This window comes from Corvus kubaryi, unplaced genomic scaffold (genome assembly GCF_017639235.1).
Source record: "Corvus kubaryi isolate FWS band 111438036 unplaced genomic scaffold, C.kubaryi_AGA036_p1.0 37334, whole genome shotgun sequence".
NCBI classification, from domain to species: Eukaryota; Metazoa; Chordata; class Aves; order Passeriformes; family Corvidae; genus Corvus; species Corvus kubaryi.
This window is the reverse complement of record NW_024581108.1, coordinates 8,665,777-8,682,761: the sequence shown is the minus strand read 5'-3', so window position 1 is coordinate 8,682,761 and position 16,985 is coordinate 8,665,777. Positions and strand designations below refer to the sequence as shown.

Sequence of the window (16,985 nt, the reverse complement as noted above, 5' to 3'; positions counted from 1 at the left end):
TTTATTTTCCTTTTAACTTTCAAAAGAATAGGTACCTACTTTCAAATGGGAGCCTCTAAACAGTGATAGATTTAGAGGTGCCCAAGTTTACTCCAGAACATGGAATTTCTGTTCACTTTTGATGATTCAAATTTCTGAATGCAGGATTCTCAGTCTTCTACTTAAAATTTTCACTTAAAATCAAGCTCTCTGTGTAATAATCTTTTTATGCCCAGCATTTGTGCTTAGAAACATATCCTAACCTATCACGGATGTAGTTAAGACAATAATTTCAGTTTAATGAGCCAGATATCCCCTCCTAAAGCAGGATACTATCATCAGGTTTATATTTTATATGCATATGACTTGTTTTCAACTTGAAAGCACCTACTTACAAAAATCCTGTATCTTATTCAGCAGTGATTTTGTTCCATTGTGCAATGTCATTTTCTTCTTTCTTCCTTCTTTTGAACCCTTTTTCCCTCTTCCTCGTCTTTCTTTTCTTCGTTCTACACCCTTTTTATATTTTGTACAGATTTCCCTCTCCTCTGACATTTTTATCATTTTGAGGCATAAAATAGGGCCTCTCTTCTCCAGCAGCTGCGACCCCATCCCCTGCTGTACCAAATTGACACTTCTGCAAGCAGCAGCTCTACTCAGTCACTCGAAGGCTGCGGCTTTCACAAGTGTTGATTTAGTGCAGCAGGGGATGATGTACCAGCTGTAAAACTCAGACAATAATAATAATAATAATGCTTGTGAAAAGTCTTATAATAAGAGGGAAAACTAAGAGAGTGTGGGGAGAAAAGGTAGGAAGGGGCCAGGTGGAGGGAGGAAGAGGAGCAGTGGTCCCTGTGGGGTGGTGGGGTACTCGGCTGCCCAAGGAGCAGTGGGGTGGGTAGGAGTGCAGACCATGAGCTAATTCTTCTCCTCCTCCCTCTCTCTCCTTATAAGAAACTCCTGAGACTGACAGTGAAGATGTTTTGTGTTTCTGTCAAACTGGGGAGTTATTTTGGGATAAAATCCTGGTGGAAGGGGGTGAAGGACTTAAAATACGACTGAGAGAGTGAGGGGTACCTGTGTTGTAGAGTCACTTAATATTTGCAAATGCATCTTTTTGGGTGACAAGATATTTGATATTTTTATTCTTAAGTTATATATTGCATATCCATGGATATAGAGGATGGATTTTTTGAAATATACAAGTAATGTGTTGTTATTTAAAGCACATAAATGGAGAGCTCCTTCTATATTAGCCCTGATTTACCCTCAGTAATGTTCCTAGATGAAATAGTTTACAACTGCTTTGTATCTGAGTATTTAATAAATTGTTGGCAAGACAAACTTGAAAAAAATATTGTAGTTTATATTTACTGACCACTTTTTTCTTTATTTTCATTCTCAGCCACTAACTCAGCAATTCACTTATTTCCATGGCTATGTTTAGCTATTCATCAATGATCTTAGAGCAGTGAATGAAACATAGTATGTGCTAAATATTGATATTGGTAATGATATACATGTATGATAAGACAGAACAGTTTCAACACAGACATGCAGAACATGTCAGTGGAGACTCGAAAGGTGTTAATATACCTGTGTACCAAATAGTATTGTTCATTTAAATCTGGTTACTCATAGCATTTCCCAGGTCTGTGTACAGAGTATGAATTTTTTCAAAGACTATTGGGAAGCCTGTTTCTTCTAAGTTCATTTCAGACATGGGTTTGGGTTTCTTTAAATTAATGGGAAATAAAGACATACTTAAAACTGAATGTGTATTTGAAAGCTGGTGGATTGAGGTTATATTTGTCAGGTCTTGGGTAAAACTTCCATTGTCTGAAAAGCATATCCTTTTTTAGTATTTAGAGAGATGCTTTGTAATAGGTTTTCACAGTGATCACCTTTGTAATCTTGTTGTTCATCATATTAATTGAAGAAGCTCCTTTCTGATAACCTTTGGCTGTTCAGGATATATTCCTAAAGCCTCAAAGGCTGAACAAACTTAGGAAAGACATAATAGATCATCCTGCCTGCTTTTTTTTCCAGTGTAGAATTATTTCATTGAGAACATTTTTTAGTGTTATGTCAACTTTAGTTTTTAAAATCCCTAGTGAAAGCTTCCATATCTCTCCTTGGGAGACCATTTCACAGGCTAATACATCTCGCTGTCAGGAAGACTTTCCCAATACTCTGCTGAGCTTAAGCTTTTTCTTTCCATTATTTCTAGTTGTATCCTTTTTCCTTGATAGCTTTTACACATTAAATATTTACAGATTTTTTTGTTCCTTTAAGAAACTTTATTCCGTTTATCCATATCTTTTTGGTTTTGAAAAACCCACCTAAGACCTTCTAGGCTGTGAACTACATTTACCTTCAAACCATACAACAGTCAGATGCTCGCCACAGCATTTTCTTCAGGTTTGCTTTTTTAGGGTTCAAAAAACACACGAGATTCCAGCTATGAGAAATCTTATAAGTAGCCTATTTTCATCAGTGGTTTGAGATAGGTCCCTTTGCTTTCTTTCTAATTCTGGATGCACAGCTCTTCTAGCCATTGTGAGTGCAGATCCCCAACTGCTACTTGGTTCTTAATTTCTCACCTCTTGGTGCTCTGCTTCACAGAAAGCCTGCATACTGCTTAGTCTTTGTATTTCTGCAGCTTGCACAAAATTCACTTCATTCTTGTTAGGTGCAACTGTTGAGGTCAGAACTCAGAATATTTCCCAAGAAGTAGAAGGCAAGAGAAAGGAGGGTGATGCTCTACTTAAGTGTGAGGCCTGATTTGGAAGTCCTGGGTTGAATTTTGGCTCCTTATTCAGGAGAAATTGAAATATGTCTATGCAGGGAAATGCAGAGAGCTGCAAAAAGTTTTCAGGGAGACTTACTAGTGTGGGCCTGCCCTGTGTTTGCATAATTCAGGGTTGGAGGAAGGGGTCCAGCCTGTGCCAGCTCAGAGCACAGGCAAGCCAATGCATTTCTACCACTGAGAGACAGGCTCTGCTTCTCTGCACATCGTTCCCCTTCTTCAAGGAAACAGTTGCAGTCTCCTGCTGCATGCTGGTGGGTACTGGCACTATACAGACCAGCAGCTGTAGGCAGCTGGAAAAATTTGCTTTCTTTTAAATGCAACTCTTTTGGTTATTATTGGTTATAAGTGTTCTGGCTTGCAGGAAAGAAACTGAAATGGCTTACACAGCATTCAACTGTTATCTCCAGCTTGGTTTTCTAAGGAAATGTTGTTTGTCTGTCAATATTCTCTAATTACTTTTGAACACAAGGAATGTTTTCACAACTGAGTTCAGCAGTGGTAGAGATCCCATCCCACAGTGGCCTTGTGTGGTGGCTTTGAAATCAACAGAGGCACTTTTGGTGTCCTGGCTGACAAGCATGGTGTGCACCTGAGGGTATCATGACTGGGTAGCACTGGAGCAGCCCAGGAAGGTTTTGAGGAGAGACAATGTGGGGTAGGGAGTTTGGTCACTTACAAGTGAGTCACAAGGCAGAAAGTATTGGTTTTCTGCTCGTACTTGAGCTTTTCCTGAAGAGTTTTCAGACTGTTAGAGACCCAGTGCTTGTCTAATAGTTCTCTCAGAATCAATAGTTAAACTTGCATTGATTTCTGCTGACTTAACATGCTTACGATTCCAGCTGTACTGTGGAACTTGAGATCTCGCCGTTTCACAGAGGCTTACCTGCCACAGCTGTCTGACACTTCCTGAAATACTAAGGACAGTTTCCCTGAGAAGTGTGCAGGGTGGAAACACCAATCCAGGTGCCCTTGTAACCTTTGTAGGTGTCACTACCTGCCAGGTTGCTGCTTCTCCATCCATTTTACAGAGAAAGCCTGTGCCTGGTGCGCTCATTCCCACTTATTCCCAGGTCTGCATCTCAGAATGGCCACTTGCTGCTATCCCTCTTCATTTTGGCTATTCCAAGGCATTTTTCCTGGAAATTTTAGCTGAGTTTTGACTAAGATTATTTGCCAAAGAGAATTTTTATTTTATTCCTTTTTATGTGTCTGATTTGTAGGTGCTGCTATGTATATTTTCTTCTTTACTTATACTTGCAATATTTTCTAAATTCACATCTTCTACAGCTCTTGACAATGAGATATACTACCTAATACATGTTAGTGCCTTTATTTCTATATTTAATTGTAAAGAGATTACTTTCAAATGTATTTTTGAAACAGTTTTAAAGAACAATGTTTACTGGTAAGTTTCCTTTAATTTCTTTTCATTGAGAAAAGGAATTATAAGAGTAATGATATTGCACTTCTGCTGACTACTCTGCTTGACTGATTCACAGGGTATTGCTCTTAAAATGTTGTAGGAATTAAAAAAAAGTGTCAAACTTTTTTTGGCACCCAGCTACAGTAGATCCTGTTAGAAGAAACATATGGCCTCACACTAACAGTGTTAAAGCACTGCTGAAGTATTGCATGCATGACATTGACAAATTTCCTCTAGGCTTTTTGTTTTCTGTGCTATTAAACATTCAAAGTCCACTATTTCATTACCACTGATGATACAGAGAGCCTTATTGACATTCTACCCATCTGTTCATAACATGCATTATTAAATGTGAAGCAACTAGTAGGTAGGAGTGCACTTGCCAGCTGTACAATGAATTCTCAGCAGTTTGGTGCCCTCTATAAATTTTTCTAGTATTCTGCCAGTTTCTCAACATAATTTGCAATGGGGATATATTTTTTTTTAACGTTTCACATTGTACAGAGAAAAGTTGCTTCAAAAGAATTCTTTATTTTGTTATCCTTAATGTGAAATCTTTAGATATAGTTTCAAAAAACCCAAGAGTCATTTAACATACAAAGACTGTTGCTGCTATCAGATCTCACTAACCACAGTTTCTGGGCTTTTTTCTTTTTTTTTTTTTTTTTTCTAGGAGCAAATCTGCTGCATTACCTATGAACAGGACAATGGGGCCTCAATGAGTCAACCTATTCATATATTTTTGGAACCCAGAGGAATTGGTTTGACTATTTACAGATTATAACAGTTGGTAGTTGAATGTTTTATTTTCATTCCCAGTTGGTACAATATGTTCACAGCTGATGTTAATGGCTTGCCCATTTGATATCACATATGGTCCACTGTTTGGGTCTCCTAAAGCTTTCTTTTGTGGTCAAGTTGCTTTAAAACTTGTGTATATTTAGGTTTGTTCTGTCTGCTGGAAAGGTGAATATGAAATGCTGAAACTGGGCAGCTTTAGAGTAAATCAGCAGTTCTGTTGATAACGATTCAAAGAATTTGCGTCTAAATGTCTCATAAAGAATACTTTTACATAAAATGGATTACAAACAAATGTCTTAGAATATCATGTGAAATTGTAAAAGAAATGTCCTTTCCTCTTTCCTTGTCTTTGAAACTGTGATGGAGTTACCCTCTAGTGTATTGATACCACTGAGCACCATCAGGACATTTTGCTGGATGTTCAGTTGCATTGGAAACCAATTTATACATAATTTGTATTGCTCAAATCATCATTTGTATTTTTATTAGAATATTACTGTTCTGATAATGTTTTGTGAAAAGATCTGAAGAAGCAAATTAATTTTTCATTTGGTTTCAAGAATAAGAGCATAGGAAAAGTGAACTAAAAAAAATGGGAACAGAAATTAAAATTACAAGCCTGTCTGAAGTTGTTCTCCTATGATACAGGAGTGTTTATACTGACTCTGAAACATAACTGATAAAGCCACAATCTCATAAAAAGATTATTTCCAAAATTATTGCATTACCCTCTGAGAGCTAAAATTCTCATTTATTCGTAGGAGTAGATCATAATAGCTCTAATTCCCTGAGAAGTGGGCATTGTATGATAATTAAGCAGGGTAGTACATTAATTGTCCTCCACTTCACCTCTAGATGTTTAACTCCTTATCTAGTCAACCAGCAAACAATAATGCTCATTTATTTGTGCCTTACAGTTCAAATAATTTTTTAACTGGGTAATTTATTTGAAATAGAGCAGAAGAAGCATATTCATGTGAAAAGGGCATTGAAATTGTGTTAGATTACCATTATTTAATACCATTAGGTGGTAGGATGCAGGTTTTATGGTTGTATTTTTCAGCCATGCAACTTTAGCCAAATAACAGCAATGTGGTTTTGCATGCAGGAATATTTCTCTAAATAATGGGATAGATTTAGCAGTTTTTGCCACATGGCTACTGCTTTCTGGTGGCCTCTCATCGATGCATGTTAGGAGAGCAGGTACGTGTGTATTGGAAGTGGTGCCTGTGCCTGTGACATCTGGCTCCTGGATTAAATGAGGTAACTGCTGGTAGGACAGAGGCTCTGGCTTGTTTAGTTTAAGGGGAAATAGTGCATGTTGCTGGTTTAAAGTCAGCCCCTGGAAGGAGATTGAAAGGGAACTGAAGTAGGAGGCCTTTTCAAGTGAATAAAGTCAGTATTCAACCTGGAGTACTAGGGAAAAAAAAAAAACCAACTAAACCAAATGTTTTTGCAAATGAAACTAATAGATTAAGCAGTTTCAGGGACTTAGAAAATGACAGTAAAATTTCAGCCTGCTAGAAAGTTCACTTGAAATGTCTTAACAGAAAAGAATAAGGAGATCAAATTATTAATGAACAATCTTGGGAATGGAATGGGTACCTGTTGATGTGGTATAAAGTGTTTGTTAGACAGGACTTGGCCAAAATTTGGTGAAATTTTGGGTACTCTGACTGTACCCAAGAGAATTAAAGAAGTTAGTGATGTTGTCTTTCCCAACTTATTAGGTAGAAATAGAAGAGCGTGCAAGAAGAATTTGGACTTACTGGACACAAATTAAATTATATTTAGGAAAGGATGTATTTCTCCTAAGTAGCAGAACTAAATGTTAAGAACTAGAAACAATACTGTTGAAGTATGGAAAGAAGTGTTACACTGATTCTAATCTCTGACTAACAAGATCATTTCTGATTGGTACATGGAGAATTATGTGCTTCCTGGGGGATTTTTGCTTCATTTGTTAATAGCTTTTTCTTATTATTATCATCATTATTGTTATTGTATCATCCAAAACATGTGAGTGCTCCAGCAAAAGCATCTTCCTGTGGTGTTTCCCTCCTCTCTGGGCCCCTGCAGCTGGGGTGAGTGGCAGTGTTGGGCGTTGCCCTGCCCCTGGGGGCTCCTTCCGAGCACATACAGGCAGCCCGTGCTCCTGTGCCTACTCAGCTAGAGGCTGTTACCCACCCCAGGCCAGTGATGAAGCTGTAGGTCAGACCCTTCAAAGAACCACCAAAATACTGACCTCACTCTCTGCCCAAAAAATTCTTTTCTTCCCAAAGCAATAAGATTTTTGTAGCTCTCCACTAAATAGACTTTCTTCTTGTTTTGACAGAGAAAGAGCCTGAGGCTGGAGCTTGCTGAGAACACCACGTGGAAATGGCTTGCTCAGCTGCCATTGCTCATCAGGGAAGGTGAGGGGTGGGATGGACTTGATGAAGGCAGCTTCATCTTGAAAAACAGTTGATTAGAAAAATAACATCAAATTGTATCTTATCAGCTCTAGATGTATTTCAGGGAGTCCTCTCTCCTGAATGGGATGAAATTACATATAGTGTTAACCCAGAGTCTTCTGCAACAATGTAAATGAGTTGTTAACGTGGCACTTCATTGCAATAATAATAATTCAAAGCTACTAGCAGGCTTGATGGGTCTGCAATAAATGTTTTATTATTTAGGAAAAATATACTCTACAAGTTGCAATGTGCCATGCTCATTCATGCTGTAAATCAACAAAGATCAGCCGACTGAATAGGGAAAATGAAAAGCTTATTTAGGAACTGACACAAGCTTTCAGATGAGCAGGGATGGCTGAAGTTAACCGCATTCATTTTTCTTTACTTGTCACAGTTGCCACTTGAATTTCACTGCTAAAGATTGTGGGTAGTTTTGCTTTATGAAATTATATCTATGAAAACAGTATTTGCATTTATATAGGCTTTGTTATAATAAAGTTAAACCTAGCACACCCCCTTGCCTCCACAAACAAACAAACCAACCAGCCAACCAGAAACCTCCATGTTAAAATAATATTTATCTGTCAGTTTTCCTAGATCTGAACAGGATTCAGCTGAATGGTTCCCACTGGCTGCTTTAAAGGCCCAAAGCATGTGACCATGTAAAATGCAGAGCTTTGGCCATCTCTTCAACTTCAGCTCTGCTGTAAGGCTGCATCTCTCCTCACAAGAGTAAACCCAGGGTTTTCTTTAAAAAAAAAATCTTGATGTGGAGTGAGTTAAGGCACAGATTGGGTGACAGGGGTTAGAGACTAGGGATTAACGTGGTCCTCATGGTGTGGTTATAAAGTGCCTGAAATGGGCTCAATTACCATCCTTTTATGTTCCCTAACACCTGAAGATCCTTTCTTGAAGTTTGCAGCATGGAAAATGCAGATCCTGAATGCTGAACATTGGCTTGTACTGAAAACTGTACATGTTTGAACATGGGCTAAAGCCCCTTGCAAACTCTCTATGTTGATATCCTTAGAGAGATGTGACTTCTTTGACTGATCAGGGGAAGGAGAAGCCAGGGCAAGAGAACAAGTGAGTTAAGATAACTCATCCCATGCCTCAATGTAGGCTTGGAAAGGACAAGATTTTCTAAGCCAACTTTGGAAGTTATTCTCCTGCCCTGACTTAGGCCCCAGAAAGAATGAAGAGAACATGAAAATATTTTTTAAAGCGTTTTCCTGATGATGCCACACCCTTGGGTCATGGGTCTCCAAAGGGAAGAGCTACTTTTTGCAGGGCAATTAAGCTGGACCTGACCAATGAGGATGGCAGCAGGGACTGAGCATATGAGGAGAATGCTTCAGGACCAGAATGGTATGACTATGCATGAGCCTCTGACTGCAACACTATCCTGAGAAAGCAGCTCATGGATGGAGGAAACAGTAGGCAAAAAGCCAACTAGCAGGTTTCTGTTCAGGTTTATGCCTGCTGGGGTGTGTGTACTGGAATGTGCATTTGTATGAACATTTGTGTGTACGTATGTATATATACAAATGAAGCAATTTTTTGTTTCTCTGTAGTTATCTGTATATTTGTTCCAGTTTGTCAGGTGTTTCTGTCTGCCAGTGAATGGATGTTTTCCTTGGTTGTGGAGTTACTTATCCAACTACAAGATTCACTGACTATCTCAAATATCCATTCTCGGTAGGTCAGTTTGCATGACTTAAACGTACCATGATTTTGTTGCTGTGCCCAATGTGCCTGCAGGAGAGGAGCCTAATCTTGTAGCCAGCAAAACTGGCTGTGTGCTGAGAAGGCTGCTGAGACTAGAGTTCGGAAATGATGGAAATACAACCGTTTTGCTGCAGGGGTTGTTCCACTGACTTGGTCTTGAACCTGTTGGGTTGATCTGATGGCATCTCTGGTGTCAGCATCCCATGGCTTGGAAGCAACTTCCTTGAGGCAGATGCTCTGCACTCCAGTGAGTGATGATGAGTTGGGTGTGTTCCTCCAGCCCCTGGGACAGCTGGCGAGGCCCTGCTGCTGCTGGCTGTTGATGGGGTGCTGTTGGCTCCTGTGGCTGGACAAAGCTGAGGCCCTGGCCTTCCCATCTTGCTGAGGAGGCCTCAGGACTCTTACCCTGAATTTCTCATTTTGAGTTTTCAGGATATACATGATGTACAAGAAACCCTTGGAAGTGGTATGTTACCTTCCTCTATTTATTTTGTCAACCAAAAAATTGAAATTACTTTGCCCCTTTGGAAATAATGAGTGCTTTGTTTGTGAGAATAGTACATGCAAAAAAAATTAATTTGGAGAGCTGTCTTAGAATTATTTCAAATAGAGTTATCTGAAGCTTTTGTCATCATAATCACTTTAAAAAAGGCAAACATAAGCCAAAGACTCTAAAAAAGTCACTGAGATAACACATAGTGAAAGGTTTTGAGTTTGCTTCACTGAAAAAAAGTTTTTCTTCTTGAGCCAGCCATTTATATGCTCAGGAAAAGTCCAATTAAGATGACTGAATTGTAAGTGTCATAAAATAGAGAAGGCAGAGGACATTTAATTATAGCTGTGCTGCCAGGCACCAATAGAACAAAAGAAAAAATGTTCACCTAAAGCACAAAGTACTGCCTAATACATTTGCTCTAATAAAGAGACAATATATGGTCTAAGCACACTCTTCTAAATAGCTCAAAAAGCTGCACCTTCTGATTTCCATGAAGCTGTTTTTCCATTTATCAACATAGTTTAAGAAAAAGTAATACCCTTTTAATATTGAGACCTTCAACTTCGGTCACAGGTTGAAGAAGAAGCGTCATGCATTAAAACAAAAATGTTGCCTGAGAAAATGAATTTGTGACCCAGAAGAATGTATAATTGATGTGTGTGGTTGTCTGAATGGTAGAATAACAATAGTAACCATTAGAAATGAGGGCTGGAACTAGTCAGGCAGTGAGGCAGGATGTATTTTATAGGTCATCTGGGCTCCATTCAGATCTACAGGTTGCTATTCCTTCTCCATACTTGAAAGCATTTAATAGATTATTACAAAAGGAAAAGGATGGTATGTAATAATGGTTTAAATTGAAACTGTGTGTATATATCACCACTTTGTGACTTCTAAATGAATGCTTCATTTTTAAAATTCTCCCCTGACATACTTGAAAGTTTGCCAGAGCATCAACGAATTAAAACAATGAATTGACCAGCAGCTAGGGTAAAAGACTCTGAATAGTACAGTAGAAACAGTTGTTTTCTTCTCTGGCATAGACAATCAAAAATAAGAAACAATCCCCCAAAAATTTGTTCCAAAGTTGTTGTCTGTCGTCTTCAAGGCAGATGAATTGGTTTTGTTCTCTCTTGTTTCATAATGTTAAAACAAGAAAAAAAATACAGAATTTTGGAAAGAGATTTAACTGTCACACAATCAAAGCCAAAAGCACATAATAGTGAAGTCAAATTCAGATTCCCTTCTTGCCTGGAAAATGCTTCTTTCGTATCAAAATTGATACAAGTTAAAGGGTGGAGAATCTTTTGTGCTTTGTTTCACATGAACATAAAAGTTTTATTCCTGCTTTTAATGGGTAGTATTTTACAAATGTAATGGAACATAATTTTACCAGGTTTCCCTAAGGGAAAGTCATGGCATGATTACATAGGCAGTCCCATCTCATTTAGTATAATGCTTACAATATACATGCAAATACACTACGTAACTCAAGTTAGAGGTAGATTGAATAGCATTCAGATAATCATACAGCAGTGCAGATGCTGAAGAAAGTTTTGCAGGAGAAATATACAGTGACTGACTGGTCCCTTGCAGCCACACATACCCACAAGTAATGTTTTTCTGCAATGCAGAAAATTCAAGCTGTGCCAGAGAGAAGTACCTGGCGTGTGTATGATTTGTCACTTGAGGATGAACGTCTTAGCTTGTCCCTGTTGATAGCATGTCCCAGTGAGCAGAGAGAGTGGTAGATCAAGGGGATGGGGACCTTTGTGGCTTGCAATGTTCCCAGCAGCTGGGACAGCCTGGAAAGGGAGCCATCCTCTTATGGGCAGAGCTCTTGCACTGTTACTCAGCATAACTGGCTGCAGGGCAGTGGGACGCAGAGGGGCTCCGTGGGCATGGAAGGAGATTTAAGCCACCTCAGGTAGAGGCACAGAGTAACAGAGCTGGGAGTGTAAGGATGGCAGTGTGTTCTCTAAACTCCATGCACAAGGAATTTTTCAGCTAGAGATTAAATAAATCTTTCAATTGTGAATAATAATGATTTAACATAATGTAGTGCAAGATGTAATTCTAGCACTTTTGGTATAAAGAAGCAAGTAAAAGTCTGTGTTATAAGCTAGTATGAAGGGCCTTACATTTATGGGAGTTGTAGGAGTGCTCTTTCTGGGGTGGCTTGTGCATTGGTGAAAGAGAGATCTGTAAGAGAATTGTTCTCTTTCTTCTTGTAGAGGATGATTGAACAATTTTAAAACATTTTACTAGTACGTGTGAGATTGACATACTCTCTATTTAATGAACAACAGGTAGTCTTTTGCTTCTTGTTTAATTTTTTTTTACTGAATTCCTGTCAGACTCTCTTCTCAGATCTGACTCTTATTTAATCTGATGTAGAGCACCACAGAGAAAATATCTGAAGTTTTCATCTAAGTGGTAGAACAGCTTAGTGTACATAGACCTAGTTTTGATGCTGGTTGTTTGGATATACACAGAGGAGACGATTGTAACCTGCTTGGAGTCAAAGCAAGAGCAGTTTCTGGAGCTCTCCTGGGGCACCACTGGCAGCAGAGCTGCTGCTTCTGCACCAGGTGTGCAGATGTGTTGCTGTAACTGGCATGTGGATTGCAGGCATGAGATCAGCAGTGCCTCTGGCAGCTACTGCCTCTTCCGGTAGGCAGATTCCTTCTTGTTCTTTTCAGGGAAGGTCAAGAATTAACAAATAATAAAACATGAAGCTCAACATCTTTCTGTGTTAGATTTCTTTTAAACTTTTCCTCTGTCAATGTTAACATCTCAGATCCGTAGGGAGGAATAGCAATAGACAGGTTAGCACAAAATCTCTATTGCAGGTATATGCCTGTACGTGCTGTGGAGAAAACTGGCTAAAGATGGTATTTTGAGAATTAGTTATCTTTTTTTTTGTACTGTAGTTAGTGCTCTCTGTTCACTGACATGTTTGAAGCCAAACTACCTTTTAGCAATCAAGAGGAATCTTTGTTTAATGTATTTTTGCTTTATTTTCTTTGCATTATTTGCCATATCTCAATTACATGCCAATACTCAGCAATGTGAATTGTATCAATTTCATTTTTAGTCAAGTGTAAAATTTATCATTCAGATGAACTAACATCAGAGCAGTATCAGACTGAGAAAGTGTTTGCTCTTCCTTGCTCATTAGTTAGCATTTCATATGTGAGCGTGGGATGGATAAATTTCAGAGTGCATCTGATTTAACCTCTAAAAATGTATCTTCTTGTCAAGACTTAACTACAGACAGCAGGTAAGTACCACAGTACCAAGTGGGATGGGGAAGTGAATCAGGAAAAAAGGTAAACCTCATGGGTAGAGATAAGAAGAGCTTAATAATTGAAATAAAGTTTAAAAAAAAATAGTAATAATAGGAAAAAGAGAGAGGAGTAAACCCCAAGAAACACAAGTGATGCACAGTAGAACTGTTCACTGCTGTCTGACTGATGCCCAGCCCATCTCCAAGCAGTGGTCAGCAGCTCTTGGCCAACTCCCCCCAGTTTATTGACAGAGCATGACCTTCTGTGGTGTGGAATATCCCTCTGGCCAGCTTGGGTCAGCGTTACCAGCTCTGCTCCCTCCCAGCTTCTTGTGCACCTGTTTGCTGGCAGAGCATGGGAAACTGAAAAAGCCTTCATTTAGAGCAAGCACTACTTAGCAACAACTAAAACATCAGTGTGTTACCAACGTTATTCTCATACTAAATCCAAAACACTGCACTGTATGTGTGTGGACGAAAATTAACTCTCTGCCAGCTGAAATCAGGGCACCTCAGGTCAGTGACATGGGTATTCCAGTGCTGTGCCAGCCCAGCTCAGGCAGGAGGACAAAGATGCCTTCCATCCCAACTTTGTCCCATGAGAATGCCTTGTTTGTCTGTCTTTTCACGCTTAAGGAGACATTTCCAGATGGAATGTAATACTGAACTCAAGTTTTGCTTCTTTGTTTGCTTTTCAAGATCGGTAACAGCTTAGTATGAGCACTGCAGTTGGTGATACTGTCAGGTGTCCCAGGTTCCACACTTGCTGCTGGCATTTTCCTCTGCAGTATAAAAGGGTGCCTCTGGTTTTTCTGTTTGTAAAACAACTTTAGCTGCATTCTATAGGACATTTGTAAACCAAGTAAACTGGTAATGTGGTTTAATGTCAGCACAAGTTCGGTAAAGGAGCCTTTTGGTTAACCAAGGCTTGTTCCATTTGTAGGAAAATTCAGATGAATTAAGGATACGTGTGAAGTAAGTGCACCAAGCCTATAGCGCTTTAAGCTCCTCTGTGGATGATCTAATTCAAAAGGAAAATGGCTGTAGTTCATGGTAGCTTAATCCTCTTTACAATAAAGTCGAATACTTTACCTCTCAGTGAGAATCTCCACACAGGGATTTAACGCATTTTGACTTACATGCATTATCATCATGGGTTTAGTTGGTTTATCTTAACTTCCCTGGATGATCTTTTGTAGAAAAACCATAGACATAGATATCTAGTACTAGCTTATTTAAAGCATAGTGATGTAGTCATGTCCTTAATCTGATATAGGTTTTAGTGTAAACATGTTAAGTGATAAGTGTGAACTGCATGATTAAGTGGTTCCTATACATTCTGATCCCAAAGGATAACAAAGGTAGTACTCTATTTGTGACTGCACTGCCCAGAAATAATTGAAAAGCCTCAGTGTAAGTGCTTGGCATCTGCTTACGTGCTGGGCCCTGAAATGCCAGCGACTCCTCAGACACAATTCCAAATTCAGGAATTTTGGAGCTGAGGCTCTACAAAATAACTCAGGTGATTACTCTTATCTCAGTCTGTCCTCTGCTCTGTTTTGCAGACCAAAGACAAAAGGATACTACACTTTGGAGGACCTTTGCCTCAGACGGTTGTAAAATCAGCAGTGCTGGAAACACCTCTCATCTTGTGTGGAGAGCTTCAATCCCATACCTGATGGGAAGGAAGGGAAGAGGAAACACTGACCAGAGCTTTTTTCAGTCCTTGAAACAGTTTTCTTTGAGAGAATGACATTTTTCATGCCAGACAGTTGGCAAGGGTCAACTGGACAAGATAGAGCCAGAGACATGGAATCCTGCATGGTGTCATCAGAACTGAAGATTATGAAAGTCTTCTTCTGAACAGATTTCACCCCAAAAGTGAACAGAACACACCAGGGATATCCCACGGCAATGAGAGTCCTTGCTCCAGCTCAACTGAGTCAACTGGCCACCAAGTCAAATGGAATAGCAGATGCCATCAGCATGATCGTAAGTCATACGAGGAGCGGCTGAGGGAGCTGGGGGTGTTTAGCCTGGAGCAAAGGAAGCTGAGGGGAGACCTTACTGGTGTCTACAGCTACCTCAAAGGAGGGTGCAGCCAGGTGGGGTCAGTCTCTTCTCCCAGACAGTCAGCGATAGGATAAAAGAACATAGCCTCAAGCTGTGCCGGGAGAGATTCAGGTTTAACATCAGGAAGAATTTCTTCACTGGAAGGGTGGTTGAGCATCGTAATGGGCCACTCAGACAGGTGGTGGCATCACCATTCCTGGAGATGTTCAAGAAATGACTGGATCTGCCACTTAGTGCTATGGTTTTGTTTACACTGTGGTGGTTGGTCAAAGATTTTACTCTCTGAAGCTAAAGAAATTCCCTACTACAAAGCTGGGAAAGAGGAGGCTGATACTCAGAAACATAGTGGCCGCATGAGAAATCCTGGAGTGGCTGCTGTTTTCACGTCCACTGTTGCCAGCAGAGGGGAAGCATGGGCTGTGTAGGAAGATGTTACTACTGCTGCAGCATGTTGCCTTTTGTCTAAGTTCCTGTTGCCATCACATGTCAGGAGATGCAGAACGCAATAGGAACACTATACCACAAGAGGAGCAAGGAATTCTTTGCAGGTTTTTAAAAATCTTTTTCTTCTGCAGCCTTGTTTGAGTAGTTCATGTTATAGTGACTTCGGCTTGAAGCTGAGGGCACTAACAAAGCTGTTATATAAAAGCATTATTGGTATTTGAGGAATTAAGCCTATGTTTGAGGAGTTAGTTTGCTGTGTCTTATGTTATTTTTTATTTTAGCAGTGTTTGTATACCATGCTTTTGTGAGTTAATGCATAACAAGCTGGCTAAAAGTCTATGACATTAGTGAAACGGTGAACCACATAAAAGACTAAATTGCTTTTTCTCTTTCTGTAATTGCCACTACAATAAAAGCTGCCTTTACTGTAAAATTTTTCAGAGTTAACCCCTGCAGAGCTCCCAGGTTGATGAGGGAGAAGTGTGATTAAGGGTGTGTAAAAGGGGTAGAACAGCTGACTAACAGTAACTAGGGGTGCTCAAGGGCTGTAGGCAGCAGAGGGCAAAACTTGCAACCATGTAACCCAGTTCCCAAATGAATGGCAGTGTAATGAGCAAGGGTCAGCTGTGGTCCCTCAGCACAGCAGCTTTGGCAACCCTGCTTGCATCCTTTCCAATAGCCTTGCTGAACATGGCAGGGAATGATGGCATGGTGTAGACAGACAGTTGTGACTGCAAGCAAGGAGAAAAAAGGGAATTGATTTTTTTTGTGTATTCTCTGTGGCCACTGTTTTGAACAATAGTATAAATATTGTGGAATAGGAGGCCGGGTGGGTCAGTCCCCTGACCACCTGTCTGTGGGCAGAAGTTTCAGCCAGTAGAGCAATGGAAGGATTTGATGGATATGCAGTTATGTCCTGTGGGATAGGCATGCCTCCATCCTGGTAATTATGCCATCCTTATATTAATCTTAGATATAAACAAATCTCCTTTTGCAGAAACACCATCCGTGTGTGCATAAGTATGATAATTAATAAGTATAATAATTCACTGTGTACCAAATGTGCATAATGTAATACATTGCAAAAGTTAAAAAGAGCACCCACCAGTGGTATACAGGCTTGGTTTTACAAATCTAGTTTTGTTTTTAGAATGTAATGAAAATACCATGCCATATCATTAGCATCTGAGGGACTGTCTCTGCTAGGGAGATCGAACATACTCTTTTCAGTATTCACATTATCAAACAATCAAAATACTACCACTGATGATGAATGCTTGCCTTGCTTTAGGGTTCCTGCATGATTTGTCCTGTTTTATTGTTTGGTGAGTTTTTTTTTTCTTCTTCCTATTAGAACAGAATAATAATTTTGAAAGCATGGAAAATAGCAGATTTTTAAAATGTCTCAGATACCATTTTGTCTGGATAAAGGTTTGAAATGAGTAACCTGCTGTTTTAAAAAAGGTTGCTAATTATCTGAATTT

At 39.5% G+C, this 16,985-nt stretch overlaps 1 long non-coding RNA gene across 1 annotated transcript in view; it reads left to right on the top strand.

Moving 5' to 3' along the window:
* LOC121665631 overlaps positions 1–16,494 on the top strand; it is a 56,792-nt gene extending 40,298 nt beyond the window's left edge. Inside the window, exons 9-12 of the long non-coding RNA XR_006016439.1 lie at positions 4,888–5,004; positions 7,351–7,429; positions 9,067–9,169; positions 14,550–16,494. This is a non-coding gene — a long non-coding RNA (uncharacterized LOC121665631). The remainder of the gene's footprint in view (positions 1–4,887; positions 5,005–7,350; positions 7,430–9,066; positions 9,170–14,549) is intronic.
* Positions 16,495–16,985: the final 491 nt, after the last annotated feature.